Raw genomic sequence first — 27,300 nt, 5'->3', positions numbered from 1 at the left:
AAGGCAAGTGGGGGTCTATGCACAACATTCCCGATGCTGAGTTGGGAGAGGCTTATATGCGAGCCTCCTTGCAGGTATTTGTCAAAACACTCGATGAATGTTTTTTCCGTTTTGATATTGTTTGGCCCTTGAGGTTTCATTTTATTTCTTTGTCCTTACTTAGGCTTCTATCCTAGGTAACCAGCTTATCGCCTTGAGCTCTTCATCCACACAACGGCTACAACTTGAGCTTGAGGGGGCAATGAGGAATCTCTTGATGGCCGAGGCAAAAAAGGGTAGTTTGTCCACACGGGTTCGTGACCTGGAGGGTCAAATTGCCAAGGTAGTTTGAGAGACGCTACATTAGCCAAGGCTGCATCAACTTCTCACTCCAACACTAGGCTTGAGGCTACCATCCATACTCTATATGAGAAGATTACTTCGCTTGAGGCTGAACTTGTAAATGTCGAGAATGACATAATTGAGTGCACACTGCACGCCGTATGGAGGACCAACCCTGACATCGACCTGTCTCCCTTTGGAGATTATTCAATCAAGAAAATCTTTGAGTGGAAAGGTCAAGGTGGAAACCGGTAGATCCCTCTTCAAGGCTTATTTGCATACATATATGTTACTTCCGTGTAATCCTCCATATTGTTTTCCTTTTTTGGTTATAAAACTTAAGGGACTTTAGTAAGGCCCTCTTGTTATTATTTTTTGATGAATTTCTTATCTCTTCCTTGGACTGATGATGATAGTCTTTTTGGTGCACCTTGACTATACTTGTAAGGACAAGTTAACCCCATGGCCTTTTATATTCTTTGCGCGCACTTCTTATTTCTTGCGATAAAGCATCCTTCTCGTTATTATGCATAGTACTATTTTTACAAGGGTCTCTTTTAGGACCCTTTTTTGCTAGACGGTTTGGTGGCCGTTCTAGGCTTATTGGTGGATGCTCTTCCTAAGGCCTTTTATCTCGTGGAGGTATCAGCCTTTATTAGGAGGCTCTTTCTGTAGGACATTTTGACCCTGTTGATGTTCATAAGGGTAGCTAATCCTTGTGAACTCAAGAGATGCCTTGCAAAGTCTTCTTCTTTATTTCCTTTTTTTTATAAGGGTCTCTTTTAGGACCCTTTTTGGCTGTATACTCTACCCCTAAGTGGTTGGCGAGATTTATCTCGACAGGCACTTTGATCATTTTTCTCATCCACTTTGATAATTCCAATTGGTGATAGGCACACAGGAGTTATATATGTGCTCACGTAAATGAGGAGTGTGTCACGCCAATAAGAAACATATTCATTAAAAATAAGTAGAGTACATAGGTATCTATGTCAACGTTGTTCTTACTACATATCAGGGCCTATAGGTTACCCCTCTAACCAACGACTGCTTTTAAGAGGAGGACTCATAACTATGTTGGCGGGATAACTATGGAAACCCTTTTGATTTATCATACTAAAAGTGGAACTTTACCTGATGTTCCCTCTCAGGCGCGTATGCACAACCATCGATTCTGATTTCCTTAGTAACTTTGGGATTGAACTCATGCGGGTTTGCACTCCCATGCACCTCCATCGCCAAGGGGTCATTGTGTGGAAAATGCACACCCCGCACGTCTTCTTTGATGAAGGTTATTGAGTCATTTTCCCCTTTAAAGTTTTTCGGGGGTCGTTGCTCTAAGCTTAGCGTGCATGGGGATGGACTTCGTCTGGCTTCCTTGGCGTGTCCATCTTGCCCCTTTCTTGATTCTCCTTTGAATCCTGGTCCTCTAAAGATCATCCTCACCTTTCCTTGCACCTCTGGGGCTACATCTCGTGTTCGTGGCGAGGTTGGTCTATCATCTGGTCGTTCATTTTCTCTTCGAACGTATCTACCCAAGTGCCCCCTACGTATGAGTTCCTCAATCTCTAGCTTCATATGAGTGCATTCCGCTATGGTGTGGCCAATGTCTTTATGATACTGACAATACTTTTCGGGGTCTCTCTTTGACCAATCTCTCTTCATTGGTGGGGGTCTCCTGAAGGGGACCTGATTCTCCTTCGCTACAAAGATATGCTCCCTAGTATGTGTCAGGTCAGTGTAGAAGGTGTGGGATGTTTGCCTAGGATTACCTCCGTGTTTGTGCTTCCTCTGGTGGTCATCTCTTGGGCCCTCATACACCCTTTTCTTTTTGTGTCATTTGAACCTTCAGGGGCTGAGGGCTTGACAAGCGACGCCTTCAGGTTCTCGTGGTCGTCTTCGACACGAATGTACTTTTGTGCCCATTCGTAGAAATCATCTAAGTTAGTTACCTCTCTTTTGAGCATATTATCCCACAGCTTGCTGCCTGGGCACACTCCAGCCGTGATTGCCATTTTGAGTTCTCCCCTGGTCATGCTTCCATCTTTAGCCGCCTCCATGTTGAACCTATGGATGTAGCTCTTCAAGATTTCTCCCTCTCCTTGCTTTATATTAGCGAGGCTAGTGCCTGGCAGGGTATAATCACGTACGGCATGATGTTGTTGGAGAAACTCGTCAGAAAATTGTTGCCATGACCTAATGGTCCCCGACCTTAGCCTCTTGAACCACTTGTATGCAAGCCCCTTCACCGTGACTATGAAACAGTGACACCTTGCTCTGCTATTGATCCCTCTCAGCTTCATTAAATTGTTAAAGGCATCCAAGTGGTACTTAGGGTCTGAGGTCCCCTCATATGGGGTCATATGAGGTTCTGTAAAGTTAGCCAGGAGTCGTTCCAACTAGATATCGCGCGTGAAGGGTGACTCGTAGTCGATGGGTTCACAATCAGCACCATCAGGGAGGGGACCCTATGGTGTTCTGAAGGGCTGATTTTAGTTGGGAGACGTACGTCGTATGCCATGGGGAGAAACTTAAACCCTTTTCACTAGTAATAGATTCGAGTTCCTTCTCAAGGCCACGCGCCTTCTGCCTAAGGTAGGACAATCTCTGTAGGTAGAGCATTCACAGACCCCCATGGTTAGAGGGTTTGCGAACGTCGACCTCAAAGTCGAAGGATGACAACTCGATAAATTCGATATTAGATGAACCTTCAGAACACCGCCTATAAGCCATGGGCCAGCTAAGACTCGGGGATGTATGTGCATGAGGATAACCCTATATCTACAACTTGAGTATGAGGGGTGTAAGAAAAGGACCTATGCGTATGTACTTGAAGGGCCATAAGAGAAGAGAATAAAAACCTCTTAAGAATGGGTGCATTTCAGTCAGTGACCCTACCCCCGTATAAAAGATAAAGGAAACATGCGTATCATTGGAGGAAAAAGGTATACCTGGGTGTGGGATCCACAAGGGGGAATGATTGGCCCTCATCTCATCTTAAGGTCAAAGTAGGATCACAACCAAAATTGGATGGTTTTTGTGTTTCTTTATGAATTACAAAGAAACACACCACCAAGGCCAATTTTGTGTTTCCTCATTTATTTTAAGATATCGTTCAAAAGGTGAGCTTTTTGTGCCCCTTCAAGGAACACGAAGCATAAATGTCGTTCATTTCACGCGAAGAATATATGAAAGAGTCTACAAACACACTTAAAAGAATGTTCATAGACTCAAGGGCAAGTGTGAATATGAGAAATTGTCCCTTTGAGCACCCTACACCAAGTCACAAGAATATACCTCAATATGAGAAGGTCTCTTATGCAACATCCTAAGAATGATCTCCTAAGACGTCAAGGTTCCTCGTGAATAATGAATGACTTATCCACCCGTCGAGGCACAAGGGCCTCGCATAGTGAGGCCTGCCTTGACCGCCCACACGCAAGGCTGAATTCCACATGCCTCAGTCACCTAGCCAATCCGCTGAGGCACAAGGGCCTCGCATAGCGAGCCCTTCCTCGAATACCCACATGGAAGGGCCCTCGTGCCGCTTGCCTCGATCGCCCAGCCAATCAGCTGAGTCACAAGTGCCTCGCATAACGAGGCCTTCCTCGACTGCCCACCTCGAACGCCTAGCTAATCCGTCGAGGCTTAAGGGCCTCGCATAGCAAGGCTTTTCTCGACTGCCCACGAGCAAGGGCCTCGTGCCCCTTGCCTCGGACCCCTAGCCAATCTGTCGTGGCACAAGGACCTCGCATAGCGAGGCCTTCCTCGACTGCCCATCCGCAAGGGACTCATGCCGCCTGCCTCGATCGCCCAGCCAATCTACTGAGGCACTAGGGCCTCGCATATCAAGGCTCACCTCGCTATAGGGACATAAGCCTCATTAGGTAGGGCCCCTTTCCTTGTGCTTAAGGGTCGCCGTAAAACCGCATGCCTTGTCAGCCCGAAGATACGCGAAAGGCGTATTGTCTCCTCATATACGACCCGTGCTTCACCGAAGTGGTCCTACTTATCCCCTTAGAGCAATGGCCAACAGCGGGGCACCTCTTCATCGAGTCTTCTAATAAAATATTTCCCACACATAGTGAAATATAAGGAGGCTCGAAGAAGATATGCATCTTAGAGGTGTGAGAAGAACCATTATGTATGGGGCACGCATAAGGATACAGGGTGTACGACCCCTAGGACGAAGAATGCATGAATCTAACATCTGTACCCGACAATTTGTGGAGGTACAAATCTGTATGAGATGTGGGGGCATGACCTGTATGCCTCTGACCGTTTACCAACGTCGATACCATAACCCTATGCACCCCTACGCCCTGCACCACTACCCTGACAATGGACCTACGTACGATCTTGTCTCCTGGGACCACCTTGTATCAGGGGCCATTAGAGCTCATATATAAATAGGCTTCAACCACTCAAATAAGGGGTTGGAAATTTTTTTGTATACTCAAAGAATTAAGGAATATAAAATTTTTGTTCCATTTTAGTTATGCATCAATCTCCTTCAAGTTCTTTCTATCTTCTTTGTACACAGTTTTTGCAATACACATTGAGTTTTCCAATCATATATCGTTGACGAGTTCGCACTGTATACATATCCTACCCCTCAAAAGACCATTTTACGCCCCCCCCCCCCCAAAGCTTATTGCTCCTCCAATAGTCTCTAGGGTTAGAACAGTCATTCCGCCCCCGGTTCCCGCTAATTCCTCAAGTGTTCCTACAGTTAACCAATTAACCCCGTCATGTCCAGTTAATTACCAAATACTTATTCAATATGTAATAAATCCCAAAAATACCCCTAGGCTTCCCCCGAGCCAAGTATTAAACCTCACTGTGACTATTTCGCTAATTCGCTCACTAGGATCGTTTCAAGACATATACTGCAAATATATCCACATAATAATGTGGTCTCAACCATTTATCACATATAATCACATTTATGCCCTCAACGGGTCAGAATTACAAATATGCCCTTATAAACTAGAAAGGGCCCACATGCATATTTAATACTCATAAACATGCTCACAACATACTTATATAATCACATTGACCATATTAATCATGCATGCCACGTAGTCATGTATTTAACCAATTAAACATGCATATAAACCAATTATGCCCTCCTGGCATGCTAATCAAGGCCCTGAGCCCTATTAGCAATTTTGGGTTGTTACACTCGGTCACCAATATTATTGAAGGATGGTATGCCCAAATTGAGGTGCGTTGTATCCATAGTGTTGGTAATTGAATTTGGAGTAGCCACCATGAGAACCTCCATTCAGGTAGCCTACGCAAGGGTTAGTTGGACGAGATTGAGAAGCAAGATTAGCTTCGACAGCAGCAATGTCCAAATCATTCACCCCTTTGTCAAGACGAACTTCTTGGGCCATCAAGAGTGCCTCAATATCATCTACAATATAAGGATCAATTTGAGTATTAACAGAAGTAATAGAAACTTCATAATCTTTGGGTAAGTCATTAAAGATAACTTTAATGTGATTTTGTTCAGAAGTCATATGCCTTATTGAGGCAAGAGTATCAAAAAAATTTTTTTAGCAGATATTCACCCAAAGAACCAACCATTCAAGTATTATGAATGAGAGTACGAAATTGACTTATATTAGCTTGATTTTGAGAGATGTAATAATCATAAAGAGCATAGCAAAATCGAGTTGTAGAATCACGTATAATCATTCAATTGGTCATTTTCTCAGACTTAGAGGAAAGAAGTCAATAAATGAGAAAGCTGTCCTATTGCTCCCAATCTTGATACTATGGATTGACTCGATTTGCTATTCGATGAACTTAGGTCAGACATTTTGCTGGAATGTTGAAGTCATCCAGGAACTTTTGCAAACGATTGCCTTAGATGGCATGAAAGACTTGATGTTTCTATGGAAGGAAGTTGTGCTATTCTAATTGAATAGAGAGAGAGTGAGAAAATTTTACAGGACCTTTTTATGGAAGAGTAACAGTTGCGGAAGCGGCTTGGGAAGAAGAATCTCCATTAGTAGCATCAGAAGCTTGAGCCATTTGAGCTTAATGAAGAAGGATCGACAAAAACAACGAAGAGTCAAAGAAAGAGCACTGATACCATATTAGGTTTAAGAGAAAAGAAAGAATTGAACTAATGAATCTATTATATTGATTGTACTGATTAAAGAAGAATAAGCTCCTTATATACAACGAGTTAGTAACTAATAGAACAATTAAAGTTGTTAAGCTACAACAATAACAGATTAACAACTTAACAAACTAACGCTACTAACTAACTAACATATTAACTACTCCTTAACAACTCCAAATGATGGCCACACCTAAACAAGAGGAAGAAGGCAAAACTTTTCGAGAAGAAATATTTTTAGCAGTTGGCAATGCATTATGGCAAACTCTCCAAATAAAATACTTAACTTTCAGGGAATTTTTGAGATTCCAAAAAACTTCCACCACCCTTGAGTTATAGAGGAATTAGAGGAAGAAGCCCCCTAGTCCAACGAGTTAGCCAAATGATAACCATATTGAACTGAATAAAGCCCATTACATATATGACCCCATATCCTCTCATTAGGCTAAGTAGTATCCAGAGGTGGAATTTTGAGAATGCCTTCCACAAGATAGCTAGGAAACAGACTTTAATCTAACCAATTCCCACTGATCATTATCAGAAATTATGGAAGCAAACGTAGTAGAGGGAGAACATAATTGTGAAGGAAGGTGAACAAATTTATGAGTAGGAATCCAATAATTGCTAGACAAACTAATAGACTAGCCATTGTCTACTTTCCAAATCAGTTGTTTTAGCAATAATTCCATTTCCCACAATATAATCTTCAAAAGAAACGAAGGATAATAAACCATTTTGTCCTGAGAGAAAATTAGAATTTGAAAAGCATTTGGCTTTAAACACAATCGCCAGACCTGCTTAGCAACAAGAGAACGATTCTGACGGCAACCCACATTTCACTGGAATGTGGTCAACCCATATTTCAAATAGGGACGGCAAAAATTCCAAATATTTTCAAATACTTTCACTTATATACCAATTCTTTTCTTTCGGCGGCAAAACTATCAAATCTTTGTTAATAGTTTCACTTAAGTACCAATTCATTTATTTTGACGGCAATAAGACCAAATCTTTATTAATAGTTGCACTTAAGTACTAATTCTTTTTTGTCACAAAAATAATAAAAAATATTTATTAGTAGTTGCACTTAAGTACCAATTCTTTTTTTTGTCACGACAATAATACTAAATATTTCCTAATTTTAAAAGATAATTATTTCAAATAGTCCTTGAATAATTTTTAAAATGTATAAAATCAATTTTAAATTATTAAAATCTAAAAAATTAAATAGAAAAAATAGAAAGAATTTTCATTTTTGAATTTATATTTGAGGGTAAATATCACTAGAGATTTAGTATTATTGTTGTAAATATTCCTTAAATTATATTGAAAAAATATATAAAATCCATTTTAATTCAAAAAAGCATATAAAAGATTAATAAAAATTAAATAAATTTAGAAAAAAATTGAATTTATATTTAAGCGTCATTATTAGTAGAGATTTAGTATTATTGTCACACATATATTCTTAAATAGTTTTTATAAAATATATAAAATCTATTTTATTTATAACAAAATTTATTTAAAAATATTTGATACTTAAGTGCAACTATTAATAAAGATTTGTTATTATTACCATCAACAACAAAATAATTGGTACTTAAGTGTAACTATTAACAAAGACTAGGTATTTCCGCCGCTAGAAAAAAAAAGAATTGGTATATAAGTGAAAGTATTTGAAAGCATTTGATATTTTTTCCATCATTATCCCTTTAAAATATAACCATATTGCCCATCTTTTCAATGATTTATTTGATTTTTTTTATTTTTGTTATTTTAAAATGATTCAAAAATATATTTTAAATTAATAACAAAAAATTTGTTTTATAAAATTAATTTTAAAATAAAATATTTAATAAAACTATTTTAATTAATTAAATAAACATAAATGTATTTAATTCCAAATATAAATTAAAAAAACTAAAACCAATATTTTAAAATTAATTAAAGTAAACTAAAACCTAATAATTTTTTAAAGTTTTATTTAAATTATTTTTGTTTCAATTTAGTTTAAATTTTGGCTTTTAAGTTTAGGGTGTTGATTTTAATTTTTTTTTTTATTTAAGTTTAGGGCTTGGATTTACTTTTTTATTTTTTTTAATTAAATTATTTAAAAGCTTTAATCATACATGTTTTTTGTTAATTCAGAAATATTTTTAAAACATTTTAAAATTAACAAAAAGAAAAGAAAATAAATCATTAAAAAGATTGGTAATATGATCATATTTGAAATACGAGTTGACCAGATTGTAGTGGAGGGTACCAAACTGGTACGAATTACAAATAGAGGGTATTGAATGATCTGTATTACAAACATAGGGTTCCAAATGTGTATTTCAATAAAACACAAGGTACCAAATGAGTATTTACCCTTATTAGATTGACAAATAAAAAAACTATCATCAACAAGTTGAAGATGAGAGATTGAATGAGCACCCCTAGCTATTATAATACCCTTAAACCTAGAAGAGCTTTCAACAATCCTACGTATTGGAGAAAGACCCTTAGAATACAGAAGAAAAAAATAGGAAGAAAGGGGATCCCCTGCCGAAGCCCTGGTCTGGAATAATCAATAATACCATTACTATTAAAAGAAAAAGAAGCAGAACTAAGAAATCTCATAACAAGACCTATAAACTTAGAATCAAATCTCATAGAATAGGCAATCCTTTATAAAAAAATTCCACTCTTCTTTATCAAAAGCTTTAGCCATATCTAATTTAATAGCAAAACAACTTTAAGTCTATTAGAAATTATTTTGGAAATTAACTTATACACAATAAAAAACAAATTAATAGGCCCAAAGTCTTTAAGTATAATGAGATTATACTTTTTGGAAACTAGGGTGACCACAGTAGGATTAATTAGGGAAATTTCACATTATATGCATCATAGAGGGTGCTGATTGAAAAAAATGCTAGGGGTATTAAGGATAACATAATAATGCCACTCTTTGGCACTTTACCCAAAATACTCTTGTCATTTTCCCCCTCACTTCTCACTTCTCTATTCTTGTAAAAAAAACCCAAAAATCATGCGTATATATGTTCGAAATGAAGTATTTAGTGTGGTGTTGGTGGTGCTGTGAGGTGAGAGAGAGTGAACTGAGAGAGAGGAGAGAGAGAGAGAGAGAGAGAGAGAGAGAGAGAAGTGAGAAGTGAGGAAATATCAAGGGTATTGTAGCGTACCAAATTTGCTAATAAGACTTAGGGCCTTGATTAGCGTGTCGGGAGGGTAATAATTGATTTAATTATGTTAATATATGAATTAAATGATTATATGATTAGAATTGCATGTTTAGGTGAATAAAATATGTATGTAGCAACTCAGATTCTTTCTTAGTTAGATAGTATTATTTTACGTTGTAGTATTTTAGTTTTCGTTGATATTGGTTCAAAGCCGAGATTTAGTTAAGAACTCATAGAGTTGGTTATGGATTTTATATGTTCAACCTATAGTTTATAAATATTAATTTTATCATAAGGTTTGATTAATGAAGATAGTCCTAAGAATATTATTTATTATAACCTAAGGCTTAGATAGAATAATTAAGAATGTGACACTTATCACATGCATGTTTATTAAGGATTTTAAATGAATAAATGAATAAAGGATAAGCCCAGGAAGTCTAGAACCTTTCCTCAGCTGTTAGGATAATGTTTTACTCAGTCAAGGTGGTTTAAACAAATTCAAGTGTGTTGAAAGTGTGCAAAAACGTGTTTAATATATCAGCGTATGCCGATATATCGCAGCTATAGGGACCGATATATCACCTATGCTTTTACGGAAATACATGTCGACTCTGCATGAACAAAACCACGGACCCTCAGAATTATGGTGCAGGCGATATATCGCCTATAGAAGGCGATATATCGACTGCAGTGACCAATTTAGAATTTTCGTGGAATCAGAAGCTAGAAACAACCCTCAACAACTTTGACTTGTTCCTGAACATTTTTGACCGAGTTCTGGTCATCTGTTGAGTGAAAAATGTTATTTTTATTCATTTATTTTTTCATTCAAAGGGGAGTTAGTTTCATTCCTTGAACTCTATAAATAGAACCCTTCACTCAGCCATTTTCATCATCTTTCAAGCACATTTCAGAGTTTTCAAACTGCTCTTTTCGTTTTAAAGAGAAGCACTAAGATTTTGGGGTTAAAGCTTTCAAATATAAAGCTTTTCTAAACACTTGGGAAGTAAGCTTTTGAGTGATTTCAGTGTTTGAGGTATAGAATGAAGCCCTAAGCTGTCTAAGGTAATTTTAATCTTCAGGTTTAGTCTATTTCCATTCTTCTTATTCTTTCCTTTTATTTCAAAACCTTACTCGTTATAATGACTTTTGGTTAGGTGTTCAATTTCTTTGAAACATAAGATATTTGGTAAGTCTTTATTCCGATGGTTTAGATCTTCTTTTCTCTAGAGGGATTATGGTTTCTTTATATTTGGTTTTAGGAGTTTCCGATCCCGCACTTGTCTTCAATATCCCAGATTTGGTAAAGAAAATCAGGTCGTTTAGTTTATGATATACTTTATGTTTTGTATGACCTAATATTTAGGTACAATAAAGGGGTAAATGTGTCTAGACCTAAGGTGTCCAATGATCTATGATGGACTTATGTACGATAGGCTCGGTTGCCAAAATGTTATGACAGACCTAAGTTGGTGTCCAATGTATGATGGACTATTGTCCGGGGCTTAATTGCCACCCCTGTATTAGCACTTATCCTTTTATTATATCTGGCTTCTTATTATGACTTATGACTATGAACTATGATTTAGATTATGATTATGACTTAGTGTTACACCCAAATTTAGAGATTACAAATTTTGATCTTGAAAGTCAGGCTCATAATGTTTAAGCTCGAAACAAGCAAACATTCCATGAGAACAACATTAATGATAATTGAGTTTGACAGTATCGTTCAATATTAAAATGATGACATCTTAATTGGTAAGCTCGGAACCACGTGGTCTTAAAGGTGCTTTGAGGTTAGAAGACAAGCTCGAAGCTATAGTGACAAGGGTTTGACACTTGTCTAATTTTCCTGGTCTGTTTGTATTAGCATCAGTCAAGAAGGTTTGAGCCTGGGCATTCCATGCTCGAAAGAGACGGCCTTGATCTTGTTATTTTAGACTGAGGAAGGCTGAACTAGCGAGCTCATGATGATTTTCTAATCTCAAAGATATGTAAGTCGAATGTTTGAGATCGATGACCAAATGTGGATGCGGTTATTGTTTAAGAATCCCTATATCTAAGGGATTGGTTGTAATCTGTTAATAAATCCCAAATGTCATGGGATTTATACGTGTATTATATATTTATATGCATTTAACTGTATTTGTTGACGGTGAAAACTCATCAACGATGTTAGGTCAGAAAACTCAAAGGTAAATATGGAGATGACTAGAGATGAACGTAGAATAGATTTAAGGAAAAATAAACTCAGATAAACAATGGAGTAAGCCTTTGTATATTGCTTAATAGCCTTAGCATCAAATGGATTTTCCAACCCCTTTGCTGGAGGGGTGAAGGTCTATTTATATTGGGGCTCTAATAGCTCCTGATACATCATGGTCCCAGGGGACAAGATTGTACATAGGTACATTGTTAGCGTTGTGGCACAGGTCATAGTGGAGCAGAAGGTGGTGGTGTCGGCCTGGTTAATAGCCAAAGGTATACAGATCATGCCTCCATTCTTTGTACCAATCCATACCACCACTACTTGTATGATACAGTTGTCAGGGTCACGCCTCTGTCCTCCTCATGCTTGTACATTCTGCATCCATATACGTACAGGTACCTTGTACCTGATAACGTCCTCCGTACTTGAAGATCCTTCTCCCATCTCCAAAATACATCTTCTCTCATCACCTTCTAATATTTTTCTTAGTGTTGGACACACTTACTAGTTCCACTTCTCTACTTGGGGAGCAAGGGACATATGGCACGTGGTGAGGCGATGAAGCCCTCACTATGTGTGGCTCTCCTTCATGCTCTGGCGTCATGGCAAAGAGGCCCTTAGACATTTTGCATGCGGGCGAAGTGCCTTCGGCCCATAGGCGATGTCACTATATTCAGAGCAACATGATGAGGTGCTCTGGCTTCGTGTCCTGTACGGGGGTGCACGAGCCTTCTCCGCAGCCTTCACCTAGCGAGCCTCCAAGACGGTGCATAGCGCAAGGTAGATGATGGTGATGCGAGGCAGGTGGCGTGAGGAACCTAGGTGCGCAGTGGCGTTACATCTCGCGAGGCGCTAGGTGCGTGGTAGGTGGTGCGAGGCACCATTCACTTCACGAGACCCTTTGTGCCTCGCTGAGTGCATACACATGATGGCTCTCGCATAGTGTGGCCCTTGGTGCCTCTAGGGTCCAAACAGAATGGCTATGAAGGCCATGTGCTCATTCAGGCGTTCACGAGGCTTGGGGATGGGTCTCACCATTCGAGACCCTTGGTGGCTCGCTGGGTGCATACGCATGATGGCCCTCGCATAGCGAGGCCCTTGGTGCCTCTAGGGTTTGGACGGAGCGGATACGAAGGGCATGTGCACACTCGGGTGTTCACGTGGCTCATGGATGGGTCTCACCATGTGAGTCCATTGGTGCCTCGCTCGGTGCATACGCATGATGGCCTTCACCTAGCGAGCGATACTAGGCCTTGCGTAGCTGGGCCCCTCGCGCCTTGGCCCTCGCGTTACAGCCCACGTGTCATGGCCCCTCGCACGGCTGCCTTCCCATCGTTGCCCCTCGCCCCTAAGTGTGACACCTCAACGTGGGCCTTACATAGCGAGGGTGACGTCATAGGGGACTAGGTCCTTAGGCACGAGCATGAGGATTCTTGAGGTGGCTTCATCTGGATACACCCCCCATACACAAGCCCTTCAAGGATAAACTTATCTTTAAATGTTCTTTTGGAAATTATTCCACGTTCACACGTAGGTACTTGATGCCTCTAGTACCACCTAGTCGTTTACTTCAATAAGGGACCGTACCTTTTTTCTTTGGTGAATTTTTGGCATCAACACTTGCCCCCAGTCTACAGGGAGGCCTTTAGGCATTCTTGTAGACTCTTCTCTTTCCTCCCCCCCCCCCCCCCCCCCCCCTTTTTGTGTGCCATCATCCCTTTGACATTCATGGTGCAAGTGCTTTTCTCCATTTACAAGATATGGGAAAACATATTTTGTGAGTTGCGATCCTTAGGAATCCTTTGAAGCTTAATTAACATCAATCATTCTTCTATATAGACCCCAAGGGTACAGATGTCAGGTCACAGGAAGAATCTTGAGGCACTTTACTCGAAGAGCCAAAGAAGTGTCGTTCGGATAGGGTTTCCTCTCGGGTGGTGCTCTTAAGCTGTTACCCCGGGTGCTTTACACATATCTAGCGATTGTTAGATTTTGGAGTGAAGGGTGCTTTAGCCATTCTTTCTTGCAGCCCCTTTATTTTGAAAGGGTTCCCTTTAGGACCTCTCTGCTGCGTGTGACTCCTGTCTGTTGGTGCACCTTGACTACTTGTAAGGATATGGTGACCCTTTGGGTTCTTACTATCTTTTTATATATTTTTGCGTGCGCATTTTATTTTGTGCCAGAAGCGTCTTTCCCGTCATTATGCATAATACTATTTTTGCAAGCATCTTCTTCGAGACCCTTTTTGCAAGCGTCTTATTTGAGACCCTTTTCACAAGTGTCTTCTTTGAGACCCTTTTCACAAGCGTCTTCTTTGAGACCCTTTTTGTAAGCGTCTTCTTTGAGACCTTTTTTGGGCTAGGTGACCTTGGCAATTGCGATGATTTGATGAATCCTACTAGCTTCTTCTGTAAAGCCTTTTCGTAGTCCTTTCCCAATTTTTAACTTGGTCAGTGACTGCCCCGTCAGAGCGTTTTCCTCTACATGGAATCCTCAGACGTATTGGCAGAAGGGTGATTGGAGGAAGGTTTGCTTCCCTCAACATATAAGTTCTTATGGCCCTCTTCCACTCGTATGTACTTTTGTGCTCTTTCGAAGAAGCTATCTAAGTTTGTAACCTCTCTCTTGAGCATGTTCCCCCATAACTTGCTTCCCGGACGAACTTCGGTTGTAATTGCCATCTTGAGCTCTGCTTTATTTGAAGTTCCAGTCTTTGTTGCTTCCATATTGAACCTATGGACATAACTCTTCAAACTTTCATTCTCGCCTTGTTTTACGTTAGCGAGGCTGGTAATTAGCATAACGTAATCACAGACTGCATGGTGTTGCTGAAGAAATTCATCAGAGAATTGCTGCCATGACTTGATTGTTCCTGGCCTTAACCTCTTGAACCACTTGTACACAACTATTTTAAGTGTAACGACAAAGCAATGGCACTTTCCTCTGTTATTGACCCCTCTTAAGCTCATCAAGTTATTGAAGGAATCTAAATGATACTTTGGGTCCGTAGTACCCTCGTACGGAGTCATGCGAGGCTCTCGAAAGCTGGTGGGCATTTTCTCAGCCTAGATCTCCCTTGTGAAGGGTGAATCATGGTCAAATTTTTTGTCATCTCTGTGCCCCCCAAGTGCAGTGATAATCTTGCCTCGAGGGCTTTGCATTTTAATGTCTAGTTTCCTCCTCTTGTTGCTTGAGGAGTCTTGCGGGTTCTCAGACTAAACCCTTGCTTTGGTTGTGTCTCTCGGGGGAGCTGCGAGGGGAGTGGTTTTTACTTCTGACCTCTCCCCATTGGGCTTCTCTCTTAGGCCAGGGGGCACCTCTTTTGAGGTGACTTCAGCCTCATTCTTACGACCATCGTTGCCTTTCTGCCTTTGCTCCTGGGGGTACTTCGTCGGCCTAGGTCCCTCGTGGTACTTTGTCTGGGAAGTGTTGCTGGTGGAAAATTGGGTTCTCCCCTCATCTAGGGGGACAGTGGTTTCCTTTCTTTCACGCTTTTTCTCTTTACACTTAGGAAGGGGTGTGCTTGACGTTCCTTGTAGAAGGTCGTTTAAAACCTCCTGCATGCTTTTTAGTGTGGTTCCAGCCTTTAATTATTTTTGTGTAACTCACAGATCTCGTCCTCATAGAAGCAGGTCCTTGAGCTGGAACTCACAGAGTGTACTCGGGGACTCTTGCCTAGCATGTGCGTCGATGGACCTGGTTCTTGTTGGCCAGAGCGTGGTGCCACCGGGGGCTGGGGATGTGGGTGCACTGACGGCTCTGAATGACCTCTGTCGAGCTGGACAGTCGGGGTGATGCTTCCTTATCCTCCCTTGGGGGAAGAGGTTCCTCTGGCATACCTCCATGATTACGTAGAGGAGGGTCTTTCCTGGAAGCCCTGAGTTGTTCTCCATCTAGGTGAACCTCATCATCTTGTAGTTGTCGTAAGCATTTTGAACGCTTTAGCAACTTTCTTTGTTGGAACTGATGAAAGAACGTTGGCTTGATACTTGTTCTTCCCACAGACGGCGCCAAACTGTTGATGGTGAAAACTCGTCAACGATGTTAGGTTGGAAAACTCAAAGGTAAATATGGAGATGACTAGAGATGAACGTAGAATAGATTTAAGGAAAAATAAACTCAGATCAACAATGGAGTAAGCCTTTGTATATTGCTTAATAGCCTCAGCATACAATGAATTTTCCCACCACTTTGCTGGAGGGGTGAAGGTCTATTTATATTGGGGCTCTAATGGATCATGATACATCGTGGTCCCAGGGGAAAAGATTGTACATAGGTACATTGTCAGGGTTGTGGTACAGGTCATAGTGGAGCAGAAGGTGGTGGTGTCGGCCTGGTACATAGCCAGAGGTATACAGGTCATGCCTCCATTCTTTGTACAAATCCATACCACCACTACTTGTATGATACAAATGTTAGGGTCATGCCTCTGTCCTCTTCATGGTTGTACATTCTGCACCCGTATACGTACAGGTACCTTGTACCTGCTCACGCCCTCTGTACTTGAAGATCCTTCTCCCATCTCCAAAATACATCTTCTCTCATCACCTTCTAATATTTTTCTAAGTGTTGGACACACTTACAAGTTCCCCTTCTCTACTTAGGGAGAAAGGGACATATCCCATGTGGTGAGGCAATGAAGCCCTCACTATGTGTGGCTCTCCTTCATGCCCTGGCATCATGGCAAAGAAGCCCTTGGAACATTTGCATGCAGGCAAAGTGCCTTCGGCCCATATGTCACTATATTCGAAGCAACATGATGAGGTGCTCTGGCTCTGTGTGGTGTACGGGGGTGCACGAGCCTTCTTAGCAGCCTTCACCTAGCTAGGCTCCAAGACGGTGCATAACGGGAGGCGGATGCTGGTGACGCGAGGCGCCTGGGTATGCGGGAGCAGGATATCTCGCGAGGCGCATGGTGCAAGGCAGGCAGCGTGAGGCGCAAGGGTGCGCGGGGCATGACGTCTTGCAAGGCACCAGGTGCGTGGCAGGTGGTGCGAGACACCATTCACTTCGCCATGCCCTTTGTGCCTCACTGGGTGCATACGAATGATGGCCCTCGCATAGCGATGCCCTTGGTTCCTCTAGGGTCCGGAGGGAACGGCTATGATGGGCATGTGCTCACTCGGGCGTTCATGAGGCTTGGGGATGGGTCTCACCATGAGAGACCCTTGGTGGCTTGCTGGGTGCACACGCATGATGGCCCTCACATAGCGAGGCCCTTGGTGCCTCTAGGGTCTAGACGGAGCGGCTATGAAGGGCATGTGCACACTCAGGCGTTCACGAGGCTCGGGGACGGGTCTCACCATGCGAGACCCTTGGTGCCTCGCTGGGTGCATACGCATGATGCCCCTCACATAGCGAGCGAGGCTAGGCCTCGCATAGCTAGGCCCCTCACGCAATAGCCCTCGCGCCGTGGCCCCTCGCACGGCCGCCTTCCCGTCATTGCCCCTTGCGCCTCAGCATGACACCACAATGTGGGCCTCGCATAGCGAGGGTGACATCTCAGGGGACCCGTATGTGGATCCTTAGGCACTCGCATGAGGCCTCTCGAGGTGGCTTCATCTGGATACACCCCCCATACACAAGCCCTTCAAGGGTAAACTTTTCTTGACATGTTCTTTGGGAAATTATTCCACGTTCACACGTAGGTACTTGACGCCTCTAGTACCCCCTAGTCGTTTACTTCAATAAGGGACCAGACCTTTTTTCCCTGGTGAATTTTTGGCATCAATAGTATTTATTTTGAGATTTGAATGATAACTCCCCGAAATATGAGGGGAGATATTTTGTAAACCAGTCTAGAAATAAATTGGTGAAATTCATTTATAGGGGGAGGGAAAATTGAGACTGGGAATACTCTGCTGAATTCCTTTCTAAAAGCTTTGATAGAATTCCATAATTTAATAATATCAACTCGTGGACTAGGCAGAGTTTAACTGCTGAACAACGTAAAAAATTGTGTGTTTCTTATTTATTTTTCTGATTTTGTGTTTGGTGTTTTTATTGAGAGCCATTAAACAGGATGATAGCCAGTTTGATTAGAAACTCCCGAATCATCAATGGCAGTGACAAACAATCCCAGCACTGGTGAACGACCATTGCCCCAGATACCAGAGGAGCAAACTCCTCGTACCAAAGACTATCTGTAATGACCTTGAAAGCTGTCCATGGCTGACACGGGCCCTAAAGATAGAAGTGATTCATATGATTCTTAGGGGTCGCCAACTCTTAGGCCTGATGAGGATCTGTACTACACTCTTGAATGGTATGTTCCTATCGTGGAACTCGAAAATCGCCAACTGCGAAAGCAGTTGGCAGAGGCAAAATAAGAAATTAGCCAGGCAAGCTCTGGAAGTCCAGGAACCTCCCTGGAGGCCTAGAGGATGTCCTCGTGGGAGCATGGCCGCCAGGAGGGCGGAACAAGCACCATAACCAAATCAGCCAAGGCCCCGGAGAAGTACCTGGACTAAGGCCACCACCAACCCGACTGTACAATTATCAATAGAAATGGGTAATAACCGAGCCCCTCCATTGGCTCAGAACCCGAATCCTGAAGTTGCAAGAAACAACCCGAAACCTGTCCGGGCAAACTCTGGGCCATCTAGGCCCAACAATGGGAGACAGTCACTGTCACCCATAAGGCATCCACCATCACCGATAAGGCATCCCTCACCAGTCTGAGAGGTCCCCCGACTTGCACAACGGAGACCATCTCGCAGTGGTAGCCGGGATGGAAACCAACAGGACAGGCCTGGACAATAACCAGCCCCCTCAAGTTCAGGCTTGATCCCCAATGGATATGGTACAGGAAAGGATTGATTAATTGGAAAGGGCATTCAGGCTCTTACAAGATGAGAGGAGCAGGGATAAGGCTGAAGAGTCCGATGAGGAGCTTGATCATTTTTCCCCGCATATTTCTAACACCCCATTTCCACAAGGATTCAGAATACCTCATGTAGCACCATTCGATGGAAACTCAGACTTGTACAGTCATCTGAGAACCTTTATTACCATCATACGAGCCAGCAATGTTCGCTATGAGCTCAAATGTATGTTGTTTCCAACTACTCTTATGGGACCAACAAAAAGCTGGTTTGAAAAGTTTCAGAGAGATTCGATCTCGCCCTGGGATCAATTAGCAAGAGAATTTAAAAAGAAATTCAAGGTATGGTTGGCGTCAGGCCCGAAGCTTCGACTTCACCAATGTCTAACAACAATAAGGAGAGTCACTAAAGAGTTTCCTTACGAGGTTTAACATAGAAGTAGCTCGAGCTCGATGTCGATGACCATGGCCACCTGATGGCCGCAAAAGCGGGTATTTTACCAGGGAGTCCCCATTGGAAAGATTTACAAAGAAAACCCATTAGGTCACTAACTGAGTTCAATTGGAGGGCTCAGAGGTTTATCAATGTAGAAGAGACGAGGTTAGCACTGAACTTGACCCCTCAGCCCATAACTACAATGACAAACGTTAACTCTGCCTCGATCTCGACGACCCCACTAACTTCAAAACCTTTCGGGGATAACCCTTTCTAAAAGGAAGAAGAATGAAGGGAATAACCCCGAGGCTGATGGAGGGAAAAAGATGAAAGCAGACATATATTTCTCCATTTACATAGTATATATCGAGCTTAACGAAGCTCAGGAAAAAATATTTTTGACCAATGAAAATCAGGTTCCTTTCAGACGACCTAAACCCATGCGAAATTAGAAGGCAAAGAGGAACTCAAACAAATATTATAGATTTCACAAAGACATCGAACATACAACTGATGAGTGTTGGAAACTGAAGGACGAGATCGAGGGCCATATTTTAAGAGGATATCTCAGGCAGTATGTTAGAAATCAAAATTCCAATCAAGCCTTAACAAGTCAGAGGGTAGTAGCTGCACAACCTGCCCAAAATCACATCTCTCGAGTTCGGGAGGGTGAGCGACCCCCTCAGATTAATGGAGAGGATGTAGTAACCATCTCTGGGGGACCTCATTTTGTAGGTTTGAGCAGGAATGCCCAAAAGAGATATGTAAACGAGCTCAAGACTGGAGACGGTTCTCCCTACAAACCCGAACCACGAGCTCCAAAACAGCAGAGGGTTGAGACTCAACCCATTACATTTATTGGAGAGTGCGTCACACGTCCAATTTCCTCACAACGATCCCCTGGTCATTACTCTCCAGCTCACGAACAAGAGGGTACGCCGAGTCCTGATTAATAACGGGAGCTTAGTGAATATCCTTTACAAAGCCACTCTTGTAATGCCCCAAATTTCCTAATAAGGGTGAGGACCTTGATTAGGAGGCCGGGAGGGCCATAATTGGTTTATTATGATATTAAATGATTATATGCATGTTAATGTGAATTATATTATTATATGATGATAAATGCATGCATATAGGGGTATTTATAATTATAAGGGCATTTCGGTAATTTGGCCTGTTGAGGGCATATTTGTAAATTGGGTGCATATTGTAATTTGTGAATGAGATTTCATTATTATGGAGATATATTCGAGCTATTCGGCATGAGATGATCTTATATTATTGATTAGCAATTTTGTCATAACGGGTTCAATTATTGGGTAATAAAAATGTTTATTTGATGATAAATTAGGAGTATTTGAGGTCAAGAGGAAATTCTGGAAGTTTTGACTATAATGTCCTCGGGGTGTTTTTGGGACCCCGAGCACTAGGTTTTATTTGAGGTTACTTAAGCTTGAAGTAGCTTGTCAGATAGAAACATACGTTAGAAAACATTTCCTCTCTCCTTTGTTAGCTCATTTTACCGTTCGAAGCCTTTTTGAAGAAATCTTGAGTTCTAGGAGTCAGAATCAAGCGAGGGTCGAGGCATAGAGATCCTAGGAAATATTAGAAGCTTCTTAAGCAAAATATTTGACAAAAAACAACCCAATCGAAGGTAATCTAAGTTTAAAGTTTTGAGTTTTTAGAGTTTCTAAGCTTAGAATTGGCTTTTGTGAATCGTTGAGTTTTTGGTTCGATTGAGCCTTGGGTTTTGATGGTTTTGGACCATTGGGAAGCTTGGGAACTTTGATTTGATGATTTGGTAATGTTTAGGCATGATTTTTGGAGGCTTTGGGATGTTGAAAATTGTGTTTGGGGGTGGCTATGGGTTGGGGGCCGCGGCCCTGTTCTTGGGCGCCGCGGCCCTAGCTCGAAGAAGTAGGTGGATCAGTTTTGTGCTTGCTAGGTGCCGCAGCCCTTGCTTCAGGATTTGCTGGGGGCCGCAGCCCAAGGTGCTAGGGCCGCAACCCTTGAGCAGGGTTGAGCCCGTTTGTGCGTTTTGGCCCCGGGAACATGGTTTTAGGCCTCGGGATCGTTCCTACTACCCGAATTAGTGGGGATTGATGTCCCGGAGGCTAGATATTGGTTTGGAAACCTATCTTGATCATTTTTATTGATGGTGTCCCATATTTGGTTATGAGTAGGTGACTGCTAAGGGCTTAAAGGTTGATCATTCTCAAGGGTCGTTCTTATATTGATTCTAGCTCGAATCTGAGGTAAGAAAACTGCACCTTGTATATATGTGACATGCATGGTTATTCTTGATGCATGTTGGTTGATTAAATGTGACATGCATGGTTATTCTTGATGCATGTTGGTTGATTAAATGTGACATGCATGGTTATTATTGAGGCATGTCAAGTGGTTAATTATGATGCATGCAATGCACGAGAAATATGTGATTAGGGCATGCTATTATTATTGAATATGAGAATGTTCAGAGCTTGAGCCTCTGTGTTTATGCATGGTCCTAATTATGCTAGTAATGGTTAAGTAAGCATGCTGAATGCCTTGTATTCGAGTATTGGATATATGATATATGTTTGGTGGCATGGCTTACTTGTATATGGTACTGACTAGTCAGGGATGCTGACCTAAGAGTCAGAAACGGCATAGCGTCATGAACGCAGGGCCGAATGAAGATTAGATCTAATCGATATCAGCATTGAATGGCTCTAAGGCATTAATGCTGGATTGAACCTAAGGTCGATGAATCTTATAAGCGCTTGCCTAGTCTAAGACTAGTTACGGAGAGCTAGGGCCTAAGGCCTAGGTGACTGCTTGTCACATGGCTAGGGAACAGAGTTCCATGGTTATGACTCTATAGTCATGAGGAAGGTTATGTTGGTGACTAATCATCATGCACCTATCCTGCCTAAGCTAGTGAAAGGATCACTTATCTATAAGCCCCGGTGACCCTATCGTCACAAGGTTGTTGGGAACGGACCCCGCCTTAGTGACTGTACCACTGTCACTCTTCTATATTGGGCTAAAAGCCCTAGATGATTATTATGATCATTGGTTGATGTGTTATACTCAACATTACGTGAACTCATTTGCCTGCTGAATAGGGCTATATCTGCTAGGCGTGTGCCTTATGATCTGATGACATGTTATAACTGCTCATGAGCATATTAAGTTTTCTTGCTGGGCTTCGGCTCACGGGTGCTATGTGGTGTAGGTAAAGGCAAAAGAAAGCTAGACCATCCTTGAGTTGGAGAGCTTAGGTGATGATCTGTACATATGCAGCTGCTCGTCAACCACGACCGAGGTTTGAAGAGGAACTAGGGTAAACCCTGTTTTGCTGCTTAGATCGGCCTGTTGTAAATATTTTCTTGTTGTAGACTCTGTAATTATATTTTGGGATCCCAATGTATATAATAAACGTTCTAATGAAACGTTATATTTTAACCAAAAATTTTAATCCCTAAATCGCTAATCATACTTAGTTACAAGATTTGGCCAAATGACTCGATTAGCGAGTTTAGCACTATTTACAAGGCACATCGTAACGGTCCCTGGAGTATGGGGCGTTACAACTCTAGAAAATATGGGACTCACGCTTCATAATTTGATAGCATGAGCAACAACATTTTACAGTTTTTCAGGTGAAGGGATTGCCTGTATGGGATCCATTGAACTCCCCGTAACTTTGGGAGACTATCCAATATCAGTAACCAAGATGATTGAGTTTGTAATGGTGGACCTCCCATCGGCCTACAACACCCTGCTCAGGAGACCCGCCTTGATTGGGCTGGGGGCAGTGTCTTCTGTCAGGCACTTTACCGTCAAGTTCCTGACTTCTAGTGCCATCGGGACGTTGAAGAGAGACCAGCTCACAGGAAGGGAGTACTACAACATTTCCATAAGCGGAAAAAAATCAAACGAGTGCGTAAACACTGGTAGTTGTTCAGGAGACAAATGGACCTGTCTTCGAGATAGATGAGGAAATCGACCCCAGAGTGGAAGAAATGGCCGATCTCGAACCTCTGGAAGAGCTCGAGGAAGTGATGCTAGAAGGAACAGATGCCACAAAGGCGGTAAAGGTGGGGAAGAATCTTTCCGAAAAGAAAAAATAGCAATTAATTTGCTTCTTAAAAGAAAACCAGGACGTGTTCACATGGTCACACTCGAACATGTTAGGAATCAGTCCAAATGTCATAATCCATACATTAAACATTGACAAGAGCTATCCCCCGAAGCAGTAAAAACGAAGGCTCCTGAACGATGACAGAAAGAAAGCTCTCAAAGAAGAAGCCAATTGGTTAAAAGCAAATCGATTTATATGAGATGCCTTTTATACAGATTGGATCACCAACCTAGTGTTGGTCCCAAATTCCAACGACAAATGGCGAACCTACATCGACTACTTAGATCTTAACAAGGCATGCCTAAAAGACTGGTTCCCCTTACCTCGGATAGATCAGCTCTTAGACGCCACTGTAGGTCATGGCAGCATGTCATTCATGGATGCTTATTCTGGATATAACGAAATCACCATGCATGCACCAGATCAAGAACATACATGTTTCATAACCGACAAAGGGTTGTACTGCTACAACCTTATGCCTTTCGGCCTCAAAAACACTGGAGCCACATGCCAATGGCTGGTGAACAGGATGTTTGCTGAGCAGATAGGAAATAACATGGAAGTTTATGTTGACGACATGTTGGTCAAGTCTAAACATAAAGATAACCATGTGGATGATGTCACAGAGTGTTTTACTATGCCTCGGAAATACAACATGAAGCTTAACCCACAAAAGTGCTCATTTGGAGTGGCCTCAGGAAAGTTTCTTGGATTCATAGTAAATGCACGGGGAATAGAGGTGAATCCCGAAAAAATTATGGCATTAATCGATATGCCCTCACCTCGAAAACATAAGGATGTCTAGAGCCAAACTGGATGAATGGCGGCTTTAAGTAGGTTTATCTTGAAATCTACAGATCGATGCTTCCCATTCTTTAATCTTTTGAGAGGGAGCAAAAAATTTGAATGGACAGAAGAGTGCGAGCTCGCGTTTCGGAATCTTAAGAAGTACCTCACTGAGCCACCAATCTTGTCTAAGCTAATCACATGAGAGATTTTGTATATATACCTCGCTACAACTGAGCACGCCATTACTGTTGTACAAGTGCAAGAAGAGAAAAAAGTACAAAAACTTGTGTATTATGTAAGCAAAAGATTACTGGGGACAAAAACTTGGCTCTGAGCCTGAAACACGCATCTCAAAAGCTTCAACCTTACTTCCAGGCACACCATATTCACGTGTTGACCGAACAGCCATTGTGACAAGTGTTATCCAAACCAGAAGCATCTACAACATTATTAAAGTGGGATGGTGAGCTCGGGAAATTCGAGATCACATATCTACCAAGAATAACTATGTAAGGGCAAACCCTTGTAGATTTCATTGTCAAATGTATCAGGATCTCCGATGATGAAGTTGTAACCCTGGCCCTCGAGCTATGGAAACTTTATGTCGATGGATCCTCTAATGAAAACGGATCAGGGTAGGTATCATCTTAATTACTCCGGCGAGAAACTGATTCCACTTGGCCTTAAGGTTTGGCTTCGAAGCATCAAAGAATGAGGTTGAATACGAGGCATTGCTTGCAGGACTTCGAATAGCCAGAGAGCTCAATGAAAAGACTATACAGAGCTATAATGACTCGCAACTAGTGGTTAACCAAGTTTTAGGCGAATATCAGGCTCGCGACATAAAGATGGCTGCGTACCTGGAAAAAGCAAAAAATGCACTCAAACAGTTCGAATTCTATGCTATAGAACAAGTCCCCCGAGAACAGAATTCAAATGCAGACGCATTGGCCAGGCTTGCCACAATTAATGAGGTCGATACACTGAATTTGGTCTCGGTAGAGTTTCTACCAGGTCTGAGTATTAGCGATCCTGACGATGAAGACATATGCATGATTGACTCACAACCAACCTAGATGACCCCAATAGTTGACTACCTCGAAATTGGGTGTCTCCCAGCAGATTGGAACGAGACTAGAATACTGATGTATCAGATCCCAAGATACACTATTGTGGAAGGAAGGTTGTATAGAATAGGGTACTCTATGCCATTACTCCGGTGTGTCACTCCTCCCGAGGAAAAGAAAATTTTGGAAGAAATCCATGAAGGATTTTACGATGACCACACTGGGGGGCATAGTCTATCCAACAAGGTGGTAAGGTAGGGTTATTTTTGGCCCATAGTCAAGGCAGATTCGTTCGAATATGTGAAACGATGTGATAAATGCCAACGGTTTGCCATAGTTCCACGAGCCCCACCTACAGAACTAACCATGATGAGCTCCCCATGGCCATTCGCAGTATGGGGGATTGACCTCATAGGATCATTGCCAAGAGGAAAGGGCGGAGTAAGATACATTGTGGTCGCAGTTGACTACTTCACGAAATGGACTGAAGCCGAGCCATTGGCCACTATTACCTCAAAAAAGGCCTTAGACTTCATCGTGAAGAACGTCGCTTGTCGAGACGGGATGCCCAGAAAAATAGTATCAGATAATGGAACTCAGTTCGACAATGATCTTTTTACCCATTTCTGTGAGAAAAATGGGATAATAAAAAGTTTCTCCTTGGTGGCCCATCCCCAGTCAAATGACTAGGTCGAAGCGGTGAATAAAACCTTACAGAGCTCCATGAATAAAAGGTTGGAGGAGGCAAAAGAGAAATGGCCCGAGGAATTGCCTCAAGTCTTGTGGGCTTAAAGAACCGCAACATGAACTTCAACAGGGCATACGCCCTTCTCCCTAGCTTATGGATGCAATGCCATGTTGTCTATTGAGGTCAAAATCCCTACAATACAGAACCATGCTTACAATTAGGACTCGAACCAATCTTAGCTCAAAGAAAGTTTAGACCTCATTGAAGAAAGACGAAATGAAGCCCAATTGAAAAATGCTGCATACCAGCAGAGAGCTACTAGATACTTCAACAAGAGGGCTCAAGATAGAAAATTTGGATTGGGAGTCCTAGTACTAAGGCGTGTACTTTTAGCTACGCGAGATTCGTCTGCAGGGGTACTTGGACCTAATGGGGAAGGACCTTACTCGATTGAATCTATCGTTCAGCCTGGAGAGTATAAACTGGCAAGGTTAAACAGAGGATTGGTACCGCGAGCTTGGAATGGCAAACATCTACGCCCTTATTATCAATAATGTAGGAATGATGTTTTCGTTGTAACCAAGCAGGATTATTTTGTTTGCTTTTTATCGATAAATTTTAAGTTTTGTTCAAAAAAGTTGTATCCTCCCGTAATGTTGTATTTTTTGCAAACTCTCTTAAGTTAATAACATATGATCACACTCATAGGATATTAAGGGGGGCATAAGTTGTATATGATCATACAATAGGTTTGAAAAAATAAATAACATAAAATAAAATGTCTGGATCATTAACCCGACATGAAAATTTATAAGTAAAATAAAATGTTTGGATCATTAACCCGACAAGAAAATTTATATGTGTATGCATGAGCTAAAAATTTTTGGACCCTTCACACGACATGAAAGTGTATAAGTATACACATGAGCTGAAACTGTCCGGATTTAACCCGACAATAAAATTTTCAAGTGTATGGATCACTAACCAAATACGAGCTAAATTAGTTTTGGAACATACCAACCTAAACGACAGATAATATAAGTTGGAATTTGAAATAGCTATGAATTAAAAGTCGATCCCAAGGTTGAAATAAGTTTGAAAAATAAGTCTCGACCTCGTAACCTCGAGGATGAGAAAAAGGGACTAAAAGAGCAAGATATAACTAAACTACCAAAATTACATTCCAATTAAATACTTTCGAGTGCATGGTAAAAGTAAGGTTCGACCTTGACATTAACAAAGTAGAACATGGATATTTCGAATAAATTGTGCATGAAAGCATTGAAATTCGAGCTTAAATCCAATAGATGTATTTGTACAAACAAACAAGTATAAAAGCAAGTCTTTAATATAGCATGCTCGAAATATTTCGACCCAGAAACGTAAAGCATATATTAAGGCAAAAAACTATATGCATAAAGATTAAATAGCTCTAAATTGAGCTATATATTGTCTTCGCCCTAAGGGCACATATAAAATAAATAATATATATTACAACAATTTAATGGGAT

The sequence above is a fragment of the Humulus lupulus genome, chromosome 8, assembly GCF_963169125.1.
Source record: "Humulus lupulus chromosome 8, drHumLupu1.1, whole genome shotgun sequence".
Lineage (NCBI taxonomy): Eukaryota > Viridiplantae > Streptophyta > Magnoliopsida > Rosales > Cannabaceae > Humulus > Humulus lupulus.
Note: the sequence above shows the minus strand (reverse complement) of the source record.